Genomic DNA, 21,993 nt, shown 5'->3' on the forward strand with positions numbered 1-21,993 from the left:
TCAGGTTTTCAACCCACTCCCCTTCACCAAAATAAAGAAAGACTTAACTATGCCATTTGTCCATGCCATTTATTTACTGTAAATCAAAACTGATCATAGACAGAACCCAGCAAACACAGTACGTTGTGACGACGTCGTCAGTTCGTCGTCCTTTGGTCAGCGCGACATTACTTTATGGCGACGTTGTGAGGACGTCGTGGTAAAGTTCCATTTTTTTTAGAATATTGGCTAACGTTCCGGAAACGTCGTGGGCACGTCCTCAACAGACGTCGCTAGTTAGTCCCATGGGGAACGTTGTGGCGACGTGGTCCCTTGGTCTCTATAGTATAGGTCTACCAGTATTTTATTTACAATTTATTTACAATTGTTAAATATAAATTGCTTACAATTTAAAATGTTAGATATTTATTCGTCAAGACTGACATTCCATTTATACATGCTAGAGAGATATTCAAGGCTTTAGAATGTTGGTGACGTTCCAGAAACGTCGTGGGCTCGTCCTCTACAGATGTTGCTAGTTAGTCCCATGGGAACGTTGGATCCCATGGTCTGTACCCAGCATACACAGTATGTTGTGAGGACGTCGCCAGTTGGTCGTCATTTGGTCAGCGTGACATTACTTGACAACGTCGTGAGGACGTCGAGGTAACGTTCCATTTTCAGAATTTTGGCTAAAGTCCCAGAAACGTCCTGTGCACGTCCTCAAAAGACGTCGCTAGTTAGTCGCATGGGAACGTTGTAGCGACGTGGTCAGCTGGTCTCCAGATAACTTTTCATATTATTGCACTACATGTATTTGGCCTATCTTTTTAAGGTGTATACCATTTGAATAGCCTATAATAAGGGAAATACACTGAATTAATCAAGCATTTTTGAATTGTTATAGAAACATAATAATTATGCCGTCATTTAAAATGTATATATTTCTCATCAAATTAATGACAAAACAAAAACAAATAGCTTGTTAGCGAATATCAATAATTTATGCTTGTGAATGACAAGAAATTTATTGAAAAACGGCATATGGGACAAGTGAACATTTAAACCAGCGCACGTCACTTTTTAAGTGCTGCGTAAGTGCGCGTGCCCGTCACTTTAACTGTCAACTTCCAGCAGACGGACCCGAAGAAAAAGGTAAGCGCTATAAATCTAGTTTTATTCATCGTTTTGCTGATATAAGGTTAGATATCATGTAAGATGATTAGTGTTTTGTATTTTTGTAGGTTTTCTATATTAATTTCGTAAATAAACGCCATGTTTGGTTCGCTTATGTCGCGGTCTGAGGTAACCTTAACTGCTAAAATCATGAGATAAAATTGTATTCCTTCTTTTTAGTTTAGTGAAATGTAGCACAATAAACTATACTGTATTCACTGTCAAAAAAAAAAAAAAAAAAACTTCAACCGTAATAGTTTGTTTGACTGCCTGCCACTCTCGCTTTATGTTGCTTATGCTAGCCATATTGTAAGCTTGAATATAAACTACTGTTTACGTTTAATTAGACCGAGGCTAACGAAATCACCTTCAGTGTATGTGGGAACATTTTCCGCATTTTCCCCTCGAGCAACAGACCTGTAAATTGTGTCATTTGCTCACTATTGGTGTTAAAGATGTTTTTTACATGCTTGCTTTTTAACCGCAGTAAAGATAGTTTGCGGTTTGATATTCGGATTTCTTTTGGCTATAAATACACAGCGCGCTGTCATAAACATGCAATTAATGCCGAATGCGGTTCTCCATGATTTGTGAATTCTGGTGATGCTGTCCTTTCGGCCGAAATCGTTTTTTTTTTTTTTCGATGCGACTGTAATTTTATAATGCTTATAGCTCCGAAAGTTGGAAACTTAGCAGACTGAAACCAGTGTCATCTGAACCAGCTTGATCTGTGAATTTTTTCACAGCAAAGCTCTTGTCCGTAAACCCCTTGGTAAGTCCGCTATAGTAAGGAATGTGAAAAATAGGCGCTGTTCATTTGTTAACGTGTTTTACCATTAAACACGCAGACGGCTCGAATAAAAAACATTGATTTTTAGTCAAACTCGATTTGTGAAAACTTTCACAATTGCAATTTATTGCATATCAGTGTGCTTTTATGTTCTTCTCTCTTTTTCTTCTATCATAATGTCACACACGGTGCTGTTTCAGTGAATAACGGTTTTACAAGCCCTTAGATAAACCATACACGTCTCTAATGGGCTATTGTTATTTGTGGCATCTTCAAATTTAAGCTTTGGTTGTTGTACCTTTCTTTAAGTCCTTGGCTTCAATTTGCTTATTTGAGTAAATGTTTCACAGTATATTTTTTGTCAGTTGATCCTTTCCTGAGCCCTTAACTGTACTATTTTGATTTGTGAAAACTTTCACAGGTCAGTACTGGACAGCTACACCTTCCCTGGGTCACGTACATCACTATTCTGATCTGTGAAAACTTTCACAGGTCAGTACTGGTCAGCTGACCCTTCCCTGAGTCACGTACATCACTATTCTGATCTGTGAAAACTGCCACAGGTCAGTACTGGTCAGCTGACCCTTCCCTGAGTCATATTAATCACTATTCTGATTTGTGAAAACTTTCACAGGTCAGTACTGGACAGCTGACCCTTCCCTGAGTCACGTACATCACTATTTTGATTTGTGAAAACTTTCACAGGTCAGTACTGGTCAGCTGACCCTTCCCTGAGTCACGTACATCACTATTTTGATTTGTGAAAACTTTCACAGGTCAGTACTGGTCAGCTGACCCTTCCCTGAGTCACGTACATCACTATTTTGATTTGTGAAAACTTTCACAGGTCAGTACTGGTCAGCTGACCCTTCCCTGAGTCACGTACATCACTATTTTGATTTGTGAAAACTTTCACAGGTCAGTACTGGTCAGCTGACCCTTCCCTGAGTCACGTACATCACTATTCTGATCTGTGAAAACTTTCACAGGTCAGTACTGGACAGCTGACCCTTCCCTGAGTCATATTAATCACTATTCTGATCTGTGAAAACTTTCACAGGTCAGTACTGGACAGCTACACCTTCCCTGGGTCACGTACATCACTATTCTGATCTGTGAAAACTTTCACAGGTCAGTACTGGTCAGCTGACCCTTCCCTGAGTCACTACATCACCTTCCCTGAGTCACGTACATCACTCAGTACTGGTCAGCTGACCCTTCTGATCACTATTCTGTGAAACTATTTTCACAGGTCAGTACTGGACAGCTGACCCTTCCCTGAGTCATATTACATCACTATTCTGATCTGTGAAAACTTTCACAGGTCAGTACTGGACAGCTGACCCTTCCCCCTCAGTCATATTAATCACTATTCTGATCTGTGAGCTGACCCTTTTCACAGATCAGTACTGAAAACTTTCACAGATCAGTACTCAGCTGACCCTTCCCTGAGTCACGTACATCACTATTTTGATTTGTGAAAACTTTCACAGGTCAGTACTGGTCAGCTGACCCTTCCCTGAGTCACGTACATCACTATTTTGATTTGTGAAAACTTTCACAGGTCAGTACTGGTCAGCTGACCCTTCCCTGAGTCATATCACTATTTTGATCTGTGAAATCACTATTCTGATCTGTGAAAACTTTCACAGATCAAAGTTCACAGGTCTGGTCAGCTGACCCTTCCCTGAGTCATATTAATCACTATTCTGATCTGTGAAAACTTTCACAGGTCAGTACTGGACAGCTACACCTTCCCTGGGTCACGTACATCACTATTCTGATCTGTGAAAACTTTCACAGGTCAGTACTGGACAGCTGACCCTTCCCTGAGTCACGTACATCACTATTCTGATCTGTGAAAACTTTCACAGGTCAGTACTGGACAGCTGACCCTTCCCTGAGTCACGTACATCACTATTCTGATCTGTGAAAACTTTCACAGGTCAGTACTGGTCAGCTGACCCTTCCCTGAGTCATATTAATCACTATTCTGATCTGTGAAAACTTTCACAGATCAGTACTGGTCAGCTGACCCTTCCCTGAGTCACGTACATCACTATTTTGATTTGTGAAAACTTTCACAGGTCAGTACTGGACAGCTACACCTTCCCTGGGTCACGTACATCACTATTTTGATTTGTGAAAACTTTCACAGGTCAGTACTGGTCAGCTGACCCTTCCCTGAGTCATATTAATCACTATTCTGATCTGTGAAAACTTTCACAGGTCAGTACTGGTCAGCTGACCCTTCCCTGAGTCACGTACATCACTATTCTGATCTGTGAAAACTGCCACAGGTCAGTACTGGACAGCTGACCCTTCCCTGAGTCATATTAATCACTATTCTGATTTGTGAAAACTTTCACAGGTCAGTACTGGACAGCTGACCCTTCCCTGAGTCATATTAATCACTATTCTGATCTGTGAAAACTTTCACAGATCAGTACTGGTCAGCTGACCCTTCCCTGAGTCACGTACATCACTATTCTGATCTGTGAAAACTTTCACAGGTCAGTACTGGACAGCTGACCCTTCCCTGAGTCACGTACATCACTATTCTGATCTGTGAAAACTTTCACAGGTCAGTACTGGACAGCTGACCCTTCCCTGAGTCATATTAATCACTATTCTGATTTGTGAAAACTTTCACAGGTCAGTACTGGACAGCTGACCCTTCCCTGAGTCACGTACATCACTATTCTGATCTGTGAAAACTTTCACAGGTCAGTACTGGTCAGCTGACCCTTCCCTGAGTCATATTAATCACTATTCTGATCTGTGAAAACTTTCACAGGTCAGTACTGGTCAGCTGACCCTTCCCTGAGTCATATTAATCACTATTCTGATTTGTGACATTTTTGATTAACCAGTCAGAAACATTTTAAATTAACAGCTTTATTGAAAAGGTTGTGTTACAGGGCTGAGAAAGCGATACATGTAGCTTAACTGAAAAACAGTACTTATGTGTAAATTATGTACACAAGGTGTATTAATTATTAAGATTTGTTAACATAACATACTTGAAGAGGAAACCAACAAATAATCTTGACTTTCATATTTACAGATTTCAAAATTCTGTTTTTTATCAACAGTAATGCATGACAACAACATCAGTCTTGTTTTTGACATTTTTACAGAACCTTTCTTAAACAGCCATGGGTATTTCTTTCAACTAAAGTATCATGTAATGTGTATATGTACTTACACAATGCAAAATTTGCAAAACCATGGACTGTTATCCTTGGTTACTGAGTGTACCTCCTTCTGTGTCAGGTCAGTGCACTTTGTATGTGTCCAGAGCAAGCAGCTATCACACTGGATCTGATTTGTAATAAAATTGTAATAAAAAGTTTTGTATTATTGTATTTATCATTTCGCACAAAATACTTTTCCTATAATGGTTCTAAAAAAATATGACAGAGAGACTGGAAATTACTTAATACTCACCCAGAGTGCATTCTCAGCTCTCTCTTTGCAGCCACACAGCTGGCAAAAACTTTGAACAGGCTCTGCCACACAATCAAGGATGACTTTTAAAGTTCACTTTATAGCAGCAACCATGACTTCAGAAGAAACTATTTTGTACGTATCCCAATAAATAAGCAACTGTTCATACCTGAAGATGCTAAAATAGTAGCTGCCATCTGTTGCCTAATTTCAGTTACTGCCTCCGGGCTTGCGTCAATGGAAATGTTGTTGGGGACATCAGGGAATTCTGAGAGTATTGCCTCACCAAACTAAAAGTAATAACAGAAAAGGTCATTGTATCTTATAGAATATTTATCCTTAATGTCTGAATGAGTTTGTCCATTTGTTGTCAATTTATGTTAAATATATTTCTACACCTTCATAACAAAAACCCCACAACTACTTCCATCCTGCTGGTTTGTATGGCTAACTTTCATTGGCTTCCATCTGATATTGCACCAATCTTTTCTGCCCAGAATGTTGTGGCGCATTTGGAAGAACCTCCTAAAAACAATTGCAAACAGTATCAGCATTTTTGTATGTATAGCTTGATTAAATACAACAAAAATGGAATTTAAAAATACCTAAATCTTTCTCCTGCTGTCTTAGATTGTTCTTCCTCATTTGAACCTAATGGGTCTATAACTGACACTTCTTTTGAAGCAGCATTTAGAAACTGAAAATGAAAAATATATAAAACCAACATTAAAATATTTTATACTGTAAAAACTGTAATGATAACGATACACACTGTAATGATACCTTATGACACACGTTATTTTATGTAATACTTATAATAAGCCAGATGTAGCCAGATATACTCAGATTAATACAAGGTGTAGAGAAATGTATATGGAAAGTGTTTAAAAGACGTTGAAACAATTTAACAGGCAAACAATTTTTTAAATTAATTTATTTAATTAAATTTAATTAATTTAACATATTATATTATAATAACTATTTTATTCATTATGGTCTTTCATTTATCTTGTGATTTTACATTCATTCTAATTCAGCTTCCTTTTTTTTTTTTTTTTTTTTTGTCTTGTTTACATACCATTGTTTATATCACTGCTGTACTATTTGTATGGGTTATTTATTTATGTATTTATTTTTAAGTTGAGGTTATGTCATGTAATGTTACGGTAGTCATGTGGTCTATCATTTTGTGTAGTACTCAGATTTACAGTATGTAATGAAGTACTTGTGACTGGCCTTGTCTGATGAACAGCAGTATGGCTGGAAATGTCACGTTTAGTCATAATAAATATTTTTCTATTTATTTACCTGTAGTATCCCAACATTTTCTATTTACTGTTTACCTCACAATTACATATATTCATAGTAAGGATTATAAATTCTTTATGCAATACACATTTCACTTTTTCAAAAACATTTACACAAAATATTAAAAATAAATAATGTCCATACAGTTTCGTCATGCTAAAAAGAGTTGAAATTTACTAATGAAAAAGGGATGCCTTTAGGATGAAATTATTGTACTAACTACAACACTTACCACCAAGGTCCAGTGGCTGCAGTGTACATTAAGTGCCCCAACTGCTGCATCAAAATCATCAAATTTCAACTGTGTAAGGAAGTATTAAATGCAGTTTAAACAACACATTATTAAAAACATATTAATAAATCAGGCAAGGTATTATGCACTAAAGTGTAGCTTTAGAAACTATGTAAAAAATAAAACCAGATTAATAACATATAAACAAACATTGCTTAGTATCTAATATGACAACTGTTAACACAGTCTTGTGCTACATTTATGCATTAGCAATAGCAATGTGTTGCTATTTAAAGAGAGAGATAAGTACAAATTCACTACCTTTGGCATTAAATGTCTCTTTATGGCCTCATCTTTTGCATTCATTATTACACCAGCTGTGTAATGATTAATGATCAGTACTTTTTTTGCTGCCTCATGTCGAGTTTTCACCATCCAGAGGTAGTATTCAATGGTCTGTATGTAGTGGGTGCAAAAAAAAAAAAAAAAAAAAAAAAAAAAAAAAAGGAATAAAATTAATAATAATAATAAGGCTTAAAAAGCAGATCATTAAGTTGCCTTTATCAAGCCAACCTAATAAAATCAAAGAGTAAAAGGGTTATTTACAGATCTAAATGGGTAAATAATGAATAAGCATGAATCATTTATCAAATACAGTATTTTTACATTACAGTATGCCCACAGATGCCTTTTGAAAATATGTATGTTGCATTGTCTTCTGCTTAATTAATATATTTTTAAAATGACTACTGAAGACAATCATACATTTATGTTATTGATCAAACAAAATGTTCTCTCTACATATTACAGTGTTGTTGTGTCATTTTTGTACTGATTTTTACAATTGTGTTTGCTCAGAATTTTTACACTTGTTAAAGTAGTACTAAATAATAAAACATACATTTACATAGATGCATATGAATAACAATGTGTGTACCATTTTCTTAGAGTGTAGTCATTGTAATATGAATAGGCGTTTAAAAAATGATATTAATAACAACAACAGATTTATGGTTGATGTTCATTATTTACCAATTATTTTAATTAAAACATCTTACCTCTCCGCATAGCCATTGTTGAGGACACAGTGTTTTGAAGTCTGTAACTCTCAAAACCATAGGATTTTTGTTTTCTTGACTCAAAGGCAGCGCAGCAATGACAGCTTCTTCAATGTCTGTCTCCCAGAGGGCATGCATCTAGAAGATAGTTCACATATATACATATATGTCCCCAATGTATATGTAGATTTAAAAAAAAAAAACATTACCTTTTCCTGGGGATCTTTGATTGTAGCTGTTTCTGACCATGTCTTCCGCTGCTTTGCGTTATGCAATGGTTGAACATCCTCGTTCCATACATCACATGCCATTGTTTGAATGGCTGTTGTAGAGGCTGTATTGTCTGTGTCAATTTGGCCATTTCTATCAGAAGTGGTATAACTTCTCCTTTTGTCTGCCTTTTTGTTTTTTATTTTTTGGGGGACAGGCAGGATTACAGGGACGTTATAGTACTTGGACTTTCGGGGAGCAGACACCCTTTTTGCCCACTGCTCTTCAGTTAGCTCTGTTGCTTCCTTTTTTCTTTTTGCTTTTGCACGTTTGGATCCAGCTGAGAGACCATGTCCAAATATGTGTTCACGGTAGCGTCCTTGTAAAGATGAATGAAGTGTGCAGATAAAATCTGCTGGCCTCATTTTTCTTCTTCTTTGTAAGATCGAATTTTTCAAAATGCCAAACCAGCATTCTACCTGGCTGTTTGTATCCCTGGTTCTTGTGACTTGTTCTTTTGGTCCAGTTGTTTTTTTGGACTCTGTGGCATACTTTTCCATGTTTCCAAGAAAAATGCCACTCCATAGTGGGAAAAGACCCAAGTAGTGCCCTGTCAGGAGATTGACAATCCCTTCACATCTGTACACATTGTCTTCCACAGTGCTAGACAGCTCTTCTTTTTCCAATATGTCCATGGACTCCTCCCTGACTTTGAGAAACTCTGAGGTAAACTGGGAGCGTCCAATGATTGTGTTTTTGGACATTTGAATATCATCTTCTGTAGGGATGCTTGCCTTGAGGAAAATGTCATCCTCAACATCTAAAGCAATTTGCTTTATGTAATTGTTGAGTTTGACAACTGCAGCTTCCACAGTTGGTGTATTTTTTTCAGCCAAAAAGACGAAGCACATCTGCAAAAATATAGCCTTAGCCTGCTGGAGAGTTATGCTGTTTTGCAAAAGTGCAAAGCAGAACACAGCAAAGTTGTGCAGCCCTTTGTCTTTTGTCTGTCTTCTGGCTGCATTTGAGAAGGTTTTCACCATATGTGCAGCGCAGATATGCACAACAGTGAACCTCATTAGATCCTTCCGTTGAAGTTGGAAATGACAGATTTTGTGTGCTCTTTCTAAGAACGTATCAACATTTTCTTTGTTGAACGATAAGAGCACACTTTGGATCAGTGCCCAACTAAAATCTGTCTCAATGCGATGCACACGGACAGAGGTCAATTTGCTCACACTGTGCACAAATTTTAGCAGCCAGCTTGAAATATTTGGCACATTGTGTTCGTTTGTCAGCAGCTCTGTAACTGGGAGAGGTGGTTTGTTTGGCCCATCTCCTGGAAGAACTAGAGCATAATAAAGCACTCTCTTAGCTTGATTTGGTATTTTGCTCACTATTCCTCCAGTTGCATCCAGATAGAGGGATGTGTTGTGGTTGTCCTGCAGGTGTGACACAAGGATTTCCATTCCCTGTTCTGTGTGCATTTGCACCGCAAATGGATCAACTTGCAAATGCTGCATGTACCCAGGGAAGTTGAAAAATCCTGTGTCACACTCTCTGAGTATTTTCTGAGTTATCATCAGTTCCATGACAACATTGTCATGGAACCGGAGGCTCCTTTTAAATTCAGAGGATATGGTTTTTAGAACATTTTTTGTGAGGCATTTTGAAATGTTTCCAGCTATGAGCTCTGCAGTTGGAGTGGAACTCAGTTTTCTGTAGTAGAAATTTGAAATTCCATTTTTTAGTGCCTTAGCTATTTTGCCTCTGCGCGTGTAACTTGCCCTACGAAACTTTAGCTCTTCTTTTGCATGTCTGACACGCCCAAATTGGGTGACACAGATGGTCATTTTTCGGTTGTGTTGTGGTGGCTCATTACAAGTAAATACATATTTGGCCTTGCAATCAGAGAATGTGCACATTGCCTTTAACTTCATATATGGTCCATGTTTCCGACTGTGAAGACATCTAACTCTCTGGTACTTAAATGCAATTGGACATGATGGTTTTATTTTCTTGAACTGTTTGTAAATAATGTGAGTCCAAGGTGCTCTGAGTTTTAGTTGCCCTTCTTTAGGTGCTATTTTTCTCCAGTCTTTACTGTTTATGTGAATTTTGAATTTCTTTTTACCAGTTGTTGTTGGTCTCCACTGGCTTTGTTTGTTTTGTCCTGTACTGTCTGGTACACCACTGGTGTCACCCTTATGCTCTTCAAAGTCTTCATGTGGATGAATTTCTTCGAAGCAGCAATCACGTTCATTGATTTCTTCAGCCATGTCATTGAACAGACAATCATGATCTGATTCTGCATCTGTACTGTCTTCCTTATTCTCATCCAGGTGGTCAGTATGCTTAATCTTTTTCCGGAGATGTGTAAAAACAGTTGACCGCACATTTTTCCGGTTACTGTGCCATACAACTGAGAGCCACTTTCGGTATTTAAGTGTGTCACTTCCAAAAACGTTTTGGGCTACCTCACTCCATATGATGGCATTCCATGGGATCCTTTTCTCTAGATTAATCTCAGACTTTAAAAAGTTTTCAACTAGTCTTTTAACCCCTCCACATTCACTCCAGAGGTCTGGAGCACCATGCTTTAGACCTATTTTTTGGTGTGATTTTACCATGCTGATCTATTTCAGTGATTAATCTAGCGTGACATTTCTGAATCAAATGTGCATGATTTACGGTAATGACGTATTCGGCAAGTATTGTTTTGATAGCATGTTGTAAAATATGAAAAAAATCCCAAAAAGCTGAAGCAGTACGCCAATGCATGCAGTCGGTCTAATCCACGCGTGATGGATCACGGTGTCCTCTGGGAATTACCGCATGAAAAGAAATTGTAATTTAAAAAAGAGAGGAAACGTTTAATTACAATTATTTATTGTAGTGTATTATTTTAATTCAGAATATCATAGATATATTTGAAAATATATTTTTTAAAATGTGGTAGAATAGTTTAGCACTTAGGTAGCTGTGACATTTTTGGTGCATTTTGCGCTTTGATGGTGGCCATTAAGAGTCGCTGTCCTCCTTTGAAGTGCTGAAAAACTGCAGGCGTTATTTTAATGTCATTATATTTTTTAAAAAAAGTTTTAATATTAAAGATTTTTTTTATCTATATGTTAATCATTATTTATTTATTTATTTATTGCAATTATGTTAAAAATAATGTATGCATATATTTTCAGTAACTTATGATTAATGTGTGCAAACAATACATTAGTGCATTTGCACATATGACAAAATGTTGAGCACATTTATTTCAAAGCACTGGTAATTGATCTTCTTCTTCTACTACATTTTGATCTTTGCACATTTTGCTTATTTATCGTGGCCGTAAAGAGTCGCTGTCCTTCTGTGAAGTGTTAAAGTTCTGCCGGCATTATGTTATGTAAATATATTTTTAAGCTTCTGTACTACAATTAAATTTTATAAATACATGGAATTTTAAGCGTCTTATAATGCCTTTATATGCATATGATGATATTATTTATGATAGTATGATATTTGTATGTATATATACACGGACATATATTGTTGTAGATTAAAATGATATTATTACTGTTATTATAATGATTACTTTACATTGTTGCGCAATTAAGGTGGCCGTGAAGCGTCGCTGTCCTTCTTATATTTTTATATATTATTTTATATTTATATAACATATTTATATTATTTTATTATTTTCATAAAACAATAAAACAAAATATTCATAAAACAATATTTAAAAAGTTATTTTATATAATAATTATGTTTTATATAATAATATAATATAAGATCTACAATATATGCATATACTTCAAATATACGTAGACATTATAAGACATTATAAGAACCATGAAATTAAATAAATAATTTTTTGTTTTGTTTTATAGAAGCATAAAATTTCTAATAATACAAAAAATCTTCTATAATACAAAAACTATTCAATGTAATTTAATTCCATGTCTTATAATGTCTACGTATATTTTTTATACATCTGTGTACACGTATATGCATATATTACAGTTTTTATAGTTTATATTATATTGTATTATATAAAATATAACTTTATATTATAATTTTTATATATTAAATTATGTTTTCTTATCTTGATTACCATTTTATCCTGCAATGTATCTACAAAACTGTAGTCTATAAATCAGTCCCTATATCTTTATTATTTTTACTTAATATTTTTTCTATTTATTTGCTTAACTACATTTTCTGTATCTTCTCTTTCACTCTCTGCCTTTTTTATGTATGTATGTACTGTGGGTATCGAAAAACTGCCCCTTTCAAATATTCACATTTTGGTGCTTTGCAGCCTGAAATAAAGATGGACACAGTTTTTGTTTTGTTTATTCACTGCAACTTATAACATCCAAGTCAATGATATAAAACTAACATTTCAGGAAAAAACTAACAAACAAAAAACAGAATCACAAAGTTGGAAAAAGGATCACTCCATTGGGTGTTCTCTTTAATTACAATTTAGTCTATTGGGATATGTATCTACATCTGCTTCAATATTTTTTTCAAGTTCAGTAAAATTTTATGTTGACCATTTGTGGACAGCAGCCTTCAAGTCATTCCACAGATTTTCAATAGAATTTAAGTCCTCCAACCACTGTATGATAAATTTTGCTGTGTGCTTTGGATCATTGTCATGTTGGAAGGTAAACCTTCTTCCCATTGACAACTTTCTGGCAGAGGGCCACAGATTTTACTCATGAATTTGACATTATTTTTCCTCGTTTATTTTTCTTATATTCTGACAAGTTCTGCAGTCCCTGCTGCTGAGAAATGCCCCATAACAGGAAAAATAGTGATGTCATCTGACCATGACTTTTTCCAGGGAAGGGTGCGTTTTAGCAAAGCTCTCTCTTCTTTAAACAGTACTGACCTGTGAAAGTTTTCACAGATCAGAATAGTGATGTTTTTGATTTGACTCAGGTGCGTTTGTTCCAGCTTCACATTAACAGTACAACTGACCTGTCTTGAAAGTTTAATATTTCACTGTTCAGAATAGAATAGTGATTAATATGACTCAGGGATTGAGGGTCAGCTGACCAGTACTGACCTGTGAAAGTTTTCAGTACTGACCTGTGAAAGTTTTCTGTGAAACAGATCAGAATAGTGATGTACCAGTGACTCAGGGAAGAATAGTGTCAGACTCTGACCAGTACTGACCTGTGAAAGTTTTCACAGATCAGAATAGTGATGTACGTGACTCAGGGAAGGGCCAGCTGACCAGTACTGACCTGTGAAAGTTTTCACAGATCAGAATAGTGATTAATATGACTCAGGGAAGGGTCAGCTGACCAGTACTGACCTGTGAAAGTTTTCACAGATCAGAATAGTGATGTACGTGACTCAGGGAAGGGCCAGCTGACCAGTACTGACCTGTGAAAGTTTTCACAGATCAGAATAGTGATGTACGTGACTCAGGGAAGGGTCAGCTGACCAGTACTGACCTGTGAAAGTTTTCACAGATCAGAATAGTGATGTACGTGACTCAGGGAAGGGTCAGCTGACCAGTACTGACCTGTGAAAGTTTTCACAGTCAGAATAGATCAGGGAAGGGTGACCAGTGACTGTGAAAGTTTTCACAGGAAGGGTCAGCTGTGACTCCAGTACTGACCTGTGAAAGTTTTCACAGATCAGAATAGTGATGTACGTGACTCAGGGAAGGGTCAGCTGACCAGTACTGACCTGTGAAAGTTTTCACAGATCAGAATAGTGATGTACGTGACTCAGGGAAGGGTCAGCTGACCAGTACTGACCTGTGAAAGTTTTCATCAGATCAGAATACTCAGGGAAGGGTCAGCTACCAGTACTGACCTGTGGAAGTTTTCACAGATCAGAATAGTGTAATATGACTCAGGGAACTGACCTGACCAGTACTGACCTGTGAAAGTTTTCACAGATCAGAATAGTGATGTACGTGACTCAGGGAAGGGCCAGCTGACCAGTACTGACCTGTGAAAGTTTTCACAGATCAGAATAGTGATGTACGTGACTCAGGGAAGGGCCAGCTGACCAGTACTGACCTGTGAAAGTTTTCACAGATCAGAATAGTGATGTTTGACTCAGGGAAGGCCAGCTGACCAGTACTGACCAGTGAAAGTTTTCACAGATCAGAATAGTGATGTGAAAGTTTTCACAGATCAGTACTGACCTAGTGAAAGTTTTCAGGGAAGGGTCAGCTGACCAGTACTGACCTGTGAAAGTTTTCACAGATCAGAATAGTGATGTACGTGACTCAGGGAAGGGTCAGCTGACCAGTACTGACCTGTGAAAGTTTTCACAGATCAGAATAGTGATGTACGTGACTCAGGGAAGGGTCAGCTGACCAGTACTGACCTGTGAAAGTTTTCACAGATCAGAATAGTGATGTACGTGACTCAGGGAAGGGTCAGCTGACCAGTACTGACCTGTGAAAGTTTTCACAGATCAGAATAGTGACGTGACTCAGGGAAGGGTCAGCTGACCAGTACTGACCTGTGAAAGTTTTCACAGATCAGAATAGTGATGTACGTGACTCAGGGAAGGGTCAGCTGACCAGTACTGACCTGTGAAAGTTTTCACAGATCAGAATAGTGATGTACGTGACTCAGGGAAGGGTCAGCTGACCAGTACTGACCTGTGAAAGTTTTCACAGATCAGAATAGTGATGTACGTGACTCAGGGAAGGGTCAGCTGACCAGTACTGACCTGTGAAAGTTTTCACAGATCAGAATAGTGATGTACGTGACTCAGGGAAGGGCCAGCTGACCAGTACTGACCTGTGAAAGTTTTCACAGATCAGAATAGTGATGTACGTGACTCAGGGAAGGGTCAGCTGACCAGTACTGACCTGTGAAAGTTTTCACAGATCAGAATAGTGATGTACGTGACTCAGGGAAGGGTCAGCTGACCAGTACTGACCTGTGAAAGTTTTCACAGATCAGAATAATAGTGATAGTATGACCTGTGACTCAGGGAAGGGTCAGCTGACCAGTACTGACCTGTGAAAGTTTTCACAGATCAGAATAGTGATGACGTGACTCAGGGAAGGGCCAGCTGACCAGTACTGACCTGTGAAAGTTTTCACAGATCAGAATAGTGATGTACGTGACTCAGGGGGCCAGCTGACCAGTACTGACCTGTGAAAGTTTTCACAGATCAGAATAGTGATGTACGTGACTCAGGGAAGGGACAGCTGACCAGTACTGACCTGTGAAAGTTTTCATCAGATCAGAATAGTGATTAATATGACTCAGGGAAGGGTCAGCTGACCAGTACTGACCTGTGAAAGTTTTCACAGATCAGAATAGTGATGACCAGTACGTGACTCAGGGAAGGGTCAGCTGACCAGTACTGACCTGTGAAAGTTTTCACAGATCAGAATAGTGATATATGACTCAGGGAAGGGTCAGCTGACCAGTACTGACCTGTGAAAGTTTTACTGACCTGTGAAAGTTTTCACAGATCAGAATAGTGATTACGTGACTCAGGGAAGGGTCAGCTGACCAGTACTGACCTGTGAAAGTTTTCACAGATCAGAATAGTGATGTACGTGACTCAGGGAAGGGTCAGCTGACCAGTACTGACCTGTGAAAGTTTTCACAGATCAGAATAGTGATTAATATGACTCAGGGAAGGGTCAGCTGACCAGTACTGACCTGTGAAAGTTTTCACAGATCAGAATAGTGATGTATATGACTCAGGGAAGGGTCAGCTGACCAGTACTGACCTGTGAAAGTTTTCACAGATCAGAATAGTGATTAATATGACTCAGGGAAGGGTCAGCTGACCAGTACTGACCTGTGAAAGTTTTCACAGATCAGAATAGTGATGTACGTGACTCAGGGAAGGGCCAGCTGACCAGTACTGACCTGTGAAAGTTTTCACAGATCAGAATAGTGATGTACGTGACTCAGGGAAGGGTCAGCTGACCAGTACTGACCTGTGAAAGTTTTCAGATCAGATCAGAATAGTGATGTTTTATCAGAATAGTGATGACTCAGGGAAGGGTCAGCTGACCAGTACTGACCTGTGAAAGTTTTCACAGATCAGAATAGTGATGTACGTGACTCAGGGAAGGGTCAGCTGACCAGTACTGACCTGTGAAAGTTTTCACAGATCAGAATAGTGATGTACGTGACTCAGGGAAGGGCCAGCTGACCAGTACTGACCTGTGAAAGTTTTCACAGATCAGAATAGTGATGTACGTGACTCAGGGAAGGGCCAGCTGACCAGTACTGACCTGTGAAAGTTTTCACAGATCAGAATAGTGATGTACGTGACTCAGGAAAGGGTCAGCTGACCAGTACTGACCTGTGAAAGTTTTCACAGATCAGAATAGTGATGTACGTGACTCAGGGAAGGGCCAGCTGACCAGTACTGACCTGTGAAAGTTTTCACAGATCAGAATAGTGATTAATATGACTCAGGGAAGGGCCAGCAAATAACAGTAAGAAAGGATCACGTGACTGTCAGCTGACCAGTACTGACCTGTGAAAGTTTTCACAGATCAGAATAGTGATGTACGTGACTCAGGGAAGGGCCAGCTGACTGACCAGTACTGACCTGTGAAAGTTTTCACAGATCAGAATAGTGATGTAAGTGACTCAGGGAAAAGCACACTGATATGCAATAAAGTACTGACCTGTTTGAAAGTTTTTTTTCGTTAACGTTAACTGACATCTGGACGTGACTCTCCCCAATCTCTGATGAAATCGGTTGGGTGTTTGAACGTCTACTGGATCCTTGGACAAAAGATTACAGGGGTTCACCCAGTTTAAGAAATTTCAGATCATAAAACTCTAATTCTTTTCATTTTTAAGGTATTGTTTTCGTTATAATGTACTGATTCAAATTAGTAATCAATAATAATTGTTAATTTTACTACTCGGCAAATGTGGTGCTGGCGCGGACGGAGCGGGCGCGGGCGCTTGTCAGGCGCAATCATCAAACATACTTCAAAGGAAGCCGGCGCCACATTCCCTTACCGTCTTTACTATGTGTTTTGATCAAATATTTGCATTTATTCACATACGATTGAATTAGAAATGGTGGCCTGTCATGATTTTGGCTAATGCAGGACACTACTGAATGAAGCGCATCAGAGGAAATTTAGAAGTGGGTATACGCCGACTGATTAAAAAATGGGTATCCGCAGGTACTGCACTACACCACTAAATATTACCCTACTCAGTAGCATTAACACAGGCGTAACTCCCTTCAAACTTGATCTGGAATGTCTTTTTTTCTGTCACAACTTTTCGAACAGGTGAACACACAGACACACACACAAAAATGAAATCGTTTGCCTGAAAAAAGTATTTAGAACAGGTTCATATTTTAGAAAATGTAGTTAATATTTGCCTTATTATTGATTCATCTCATCCACCCGCGACCCACCCGCAAATAATCAGAATGCATTTTTTTTATTACCCGACCCACCCGACCCGCCGATATAACCGCCATCCGCGAATCACTAGTGCGCGCACACTCAAAGCGCGCTCACAGAACGCGCCTCTCAGTCAGTGTGCGAATACAGAGTTCTCTTTCGATTTTAATAGGTTCTGTTATTGCTACACACATGCTCGTATTGGAGACTATTCATGTAAATGAAGTCGGTTTTGTCTTAAGTAAACCTGAACAGTTAGGAGAAATACTGATGCGTCAAAATATTTGATCTGTGCGTCAGATCTTAAAGCGACAGCAGCGTAAACCTGCAGCCGCCGACCACGACAAAAAAATAATCAAACAACAAAAGAAAAAGAGAAAAATCAATCACTGTTCTTGACTGAATCACTTATTACAGTTTTTCTCAATTGCTTAAACACATTTCTTGAAATTATGCCTCGCTTTTGCGAAACTCTAAACACAAATCCGTAACTTCTAACTCAATTCTCCGAACTTACTATATTCAGGTCAAAATGAAGCTCTCCACTCAAAACAACTCAATCTTGCTGAAAAAAACAAACTTTTCTCTTAGACATGACACACAAACCCTCAAAAACACACACACTACAACACAGTTTTACACACTGATGAGATCAATTGAAAACAATACTACGAAAACTGGTAATAACTGTTGCTTGGGAAAAAAAATGATGAATACAACAAATGTATGCATTTGCAAGTGTTTTAATCCTTAATTTATTGTACTGTAGAGTACAGCACAAAACAGCAAACAACAACAAAAATAATTATTCTACCCCAGCATCCATGTCTTTGGTCTGGGACAGGCCAAACAACCTCCTCAACATCACACTCTAATTGGTTATAACCCTGGCACGCATCAGCTAAAATATAGAAGACTGCTTGTTTTCTTGCCCTTGCCCTTCCTATTTCTCTTCCATGTTGTTGTCGTCGTCCTCCTCCTTCTTCTCCTCCTCTTCCTCTTTCACCTCCTATTCTTTGTCTTCGAAATTGCATATTACTGTATGCGGGATATTGATTGAAAAAGACCAGATAGGATACACAGTTACACTTTTACTAGTGGTCTGACAAAAAAAAAAATCAACATAAAAAAAAAGAAATAAAATATAAATACATTACAAAGTCATTGTGAAATAGAAAAGAGAAATATGGGCAAAGGCCGAAATATAAATTAGAAAGTCCAGAATTTGTAACTCTTGTGTTGTCCTCTGTCTATATATGCTTCCCAACTGAAGGTTCATGAGATGTTGAGATGTACCTTTGAGCTATTACAGAGAACTGCTTTATCATCGGTTGATCTGTAGTCTCTACATTAGTGAAAGTCAGTATTCACTTGAACAATTCATGGCAAATTTACAAAAAGTCTAATAGAAATGTGTAGAATATGCTTGACAGCTAGATCAAAAATGTAGCATTTTCTGCAAAGACATATACAATGAGCTAATGACTTGATGTTTTGAGGGGAAAGACTATAGCAGCATGAAAACCGCAGACAAATCAGTTGCATAATCAGCTGCATGAATATACCAAAGCAAACGCAACTTGTTAAAAAAAAATTGCACAATGTGCACAAGTGACTAGATGATGTGGAGGTTGAACAAGTAGTTTTGAGAATTTCATTTCTGATCTGAGAAATGCACCAAACTAAGCTGACTTTGGCACTTTTATCTCCATCGAAGGTTCTGATTGGTGTGTGATAGATTTTGACTCCTAGTGTTTCCACTTGGGTAATTGTGTGCTAATTGAGCTCAAACTTTGCAGACTCAAGTGAACAATATTGAATGCTAGTGCTTTCTAAATGATCACATGGTGTAAGCACTGAGAAATGTAGGGATTTGTGTGTAGAGTTTTGCAGTAACAGTTCACCAAATCTGACTCATGTGTTAAAGCAGGGGAATAGTGTTTATAGTTCAGGGAAATGGGTGTGCTTTTTGAAAAATGGCATTATGGTTTTGAAATTTTAGTTCAAAAGACTGGTTGTAGTGTTTTAGCAATCAAGAAAAACTGTAACTGGAATAAGAATTATCTTTAATGTATACAGTGAAGATTTTGCAGTGTTTTATTTTAACATTTATTACTTCATGAAATGTCTGTAGGCTATTTCTGTAATAGCCTTTATATAGACCTACATAAAAAAAACTTACAAAAAAACCTACAATTCTATTTAAAAAAAAATATTATATAATTTGTATTTTTGATTAATATATGTATTAATACTTTTGCTTGTAAGTACTTGGAGTGTTTACTTGCCTTGAGCTCAAGAATGTTTTACTTACATTAGTTGATTAGTTTTTTCTGTATTGAAATTATTATTATTTAAACATGGTGGTAGTTTCTAGCTTGAAAGAAAAATAATTTTCCTAACATCTTTGCAGCAACAGTTTTTATGGGTTCAAAACCATCTTGGGTGTGAATGATTTTCTAATAATTAAATGGCCCATCATCAATTATTCCTTATATAATGTAATTTATTGTAATTAATGTAACTATAAATGCATTCAAAAATAAAAGAGGTGTGAGTTTGCTGTGACTTATGGAAAGTAAATATAGGGCTTTATACACACTGTGTGTACCATTGTAAAGACTAGGTTTATCCCTCACAACCTCATTTTCATTCAAAAAAAAAAAAAAAAAAAAAAAAAGTCATATACAACCCAAAACACACACAGCCACAATGAGAAATAAAAGAGGTGCATTTTCTGCTCTTAAGGTTCCATTCACCAAGATACCCACTCCTTTACCCCCACCCTTGTATTTATACATTTACTACATTGATGAATAAAGTCAAGTCCCGCCTATAATGTTTCACATTCTAAAACCTGTTTCACTCTAAAATATGTCACATTACATAGATCAGCCATAACTTCTGTCACATGACTTTAAGTTTGCTAAGCAGAGCATGGACACTTATGAGATGTTGTGAAATCAAAAATCAAAATGGCAAGATCCACTAGAGGTTTACTTTTCTTACATTTCAACTGACATTGCATTTTTCTAGTTGTAAAGGTTAAAATCAGGGGTGCCCAAACTCAGTCCTGGTCCTTGGTTTAGCTCCAACACACCTGCCAGGGGGTTTCTAGTATGCCTAGTATATGCCTTCAGCTAAATTGATTAGCTGGTTCAGGTGTGTTTAATTGGGGCTGGAGCTAAAATCTGTAGGACACCTCCCTCCAGGACCAGGTTTGGGCACCCCTGGATTAAAACAATGTTAAGATACTGACAAACAGTAGTGTTTCCTTGGACTCGGACGGACTCGACTTGGACTCGGCCCTTTGGGACTCGGACTTGAGTCCGACTCGGCCCATTTTGGACTCGGACTCATCTCGGACTCGATTGGTAAAAGACTCGGACTCGACTCGGACTCGAACCCAACACTAGTTCCTATTGTCATGTTGTTTAAAATGTATTACATGTATATAGTTCTCTGTGCTGTAGTCTTACCCCTCAAAACATCAAGTCATTAGCTCATCGTATATGTCTTTGCTGTAAATGCTAAATTTTTGATCTAGCTGTCATAAACCGTCAAGCATATTCTACACATTTCTATAAGACTTTTTGCAAATTTGCCATGAACTGTTCAAGTGAATATTGACTTTCACTAATGTAGTAAAAAAATCACATGATGAACACAACAAATGTATGCATTTGCAAGTGTTTTAATCCTTAATTTATTGTACTGTAGAGTACAGCACAAAACAGCAAACAACAACAAAAATAATTATTCTGCCCCAGCATCCTGTCTTTGGTCTGGGACAGGCCAAAGAACCTCCTCAACATCACAGACTAAATTGGTCCTGGACAGGCAGCGGGGGTAAAAGCCTCTTGCATGCCTGATCCAACCCTGGCACGCATCAGGTATAAAAATATATAAGACTGCTTGTTTTCTGGCCCTCCCTATTTCTCTTCCATGTTATTGTTGTTGTCATCCTCCTCCTTCTTCTCCTCCTCTTCCTCTTTCACCTCCTACTCTTTGTCTTCGAAATTGCATATTACTGTATGCGGGATATTGATTGAAAAAGACCGGACAGGATTCAGTTAAACTTTTACTAGTGGTCTGACAAAAAAAAAACAAAACAAAAAAAACAATATAAATACATTACAAAGTCACTGTAAAATAGAAAAGAAAAAGGAAATATGGGCAAAGGCAGAAATATAAATTAGAAAGTCCACTGTCAGAATTTGTAACTCTTGTGTTGTTCTCTGTCTATATATGCTTTCCAGTTGAAGGTTCATGAGATGTTGAGATGTACCTTTGAGCTATTTCAGAGAACTGCTTTATCATTGGTTGATCTGTAGTCTCTACAAGTCAATATTCACTTGAACAATTCATGGCAAATTTACAAAAAGTCTAATAGAAATGTGTAGAA

This window comes from Labeo rohita, unplaced genomic scaffold (genome assembly GCF_022985175.1).
Source record: "Labeo rohita strain BAU-BD-2019 unplaced genomic scaffold, IGBB_LRoh.1.0 scaffold_376, whole genome shotgun sequence".
Classification (NCBI taxonomy): domain Eukaryota; kingdom Metazoa; phylum Chordata; class Actinopteri; order Cypriniformes; family Cyprinidae; genus Labeo; species Labeo rohita.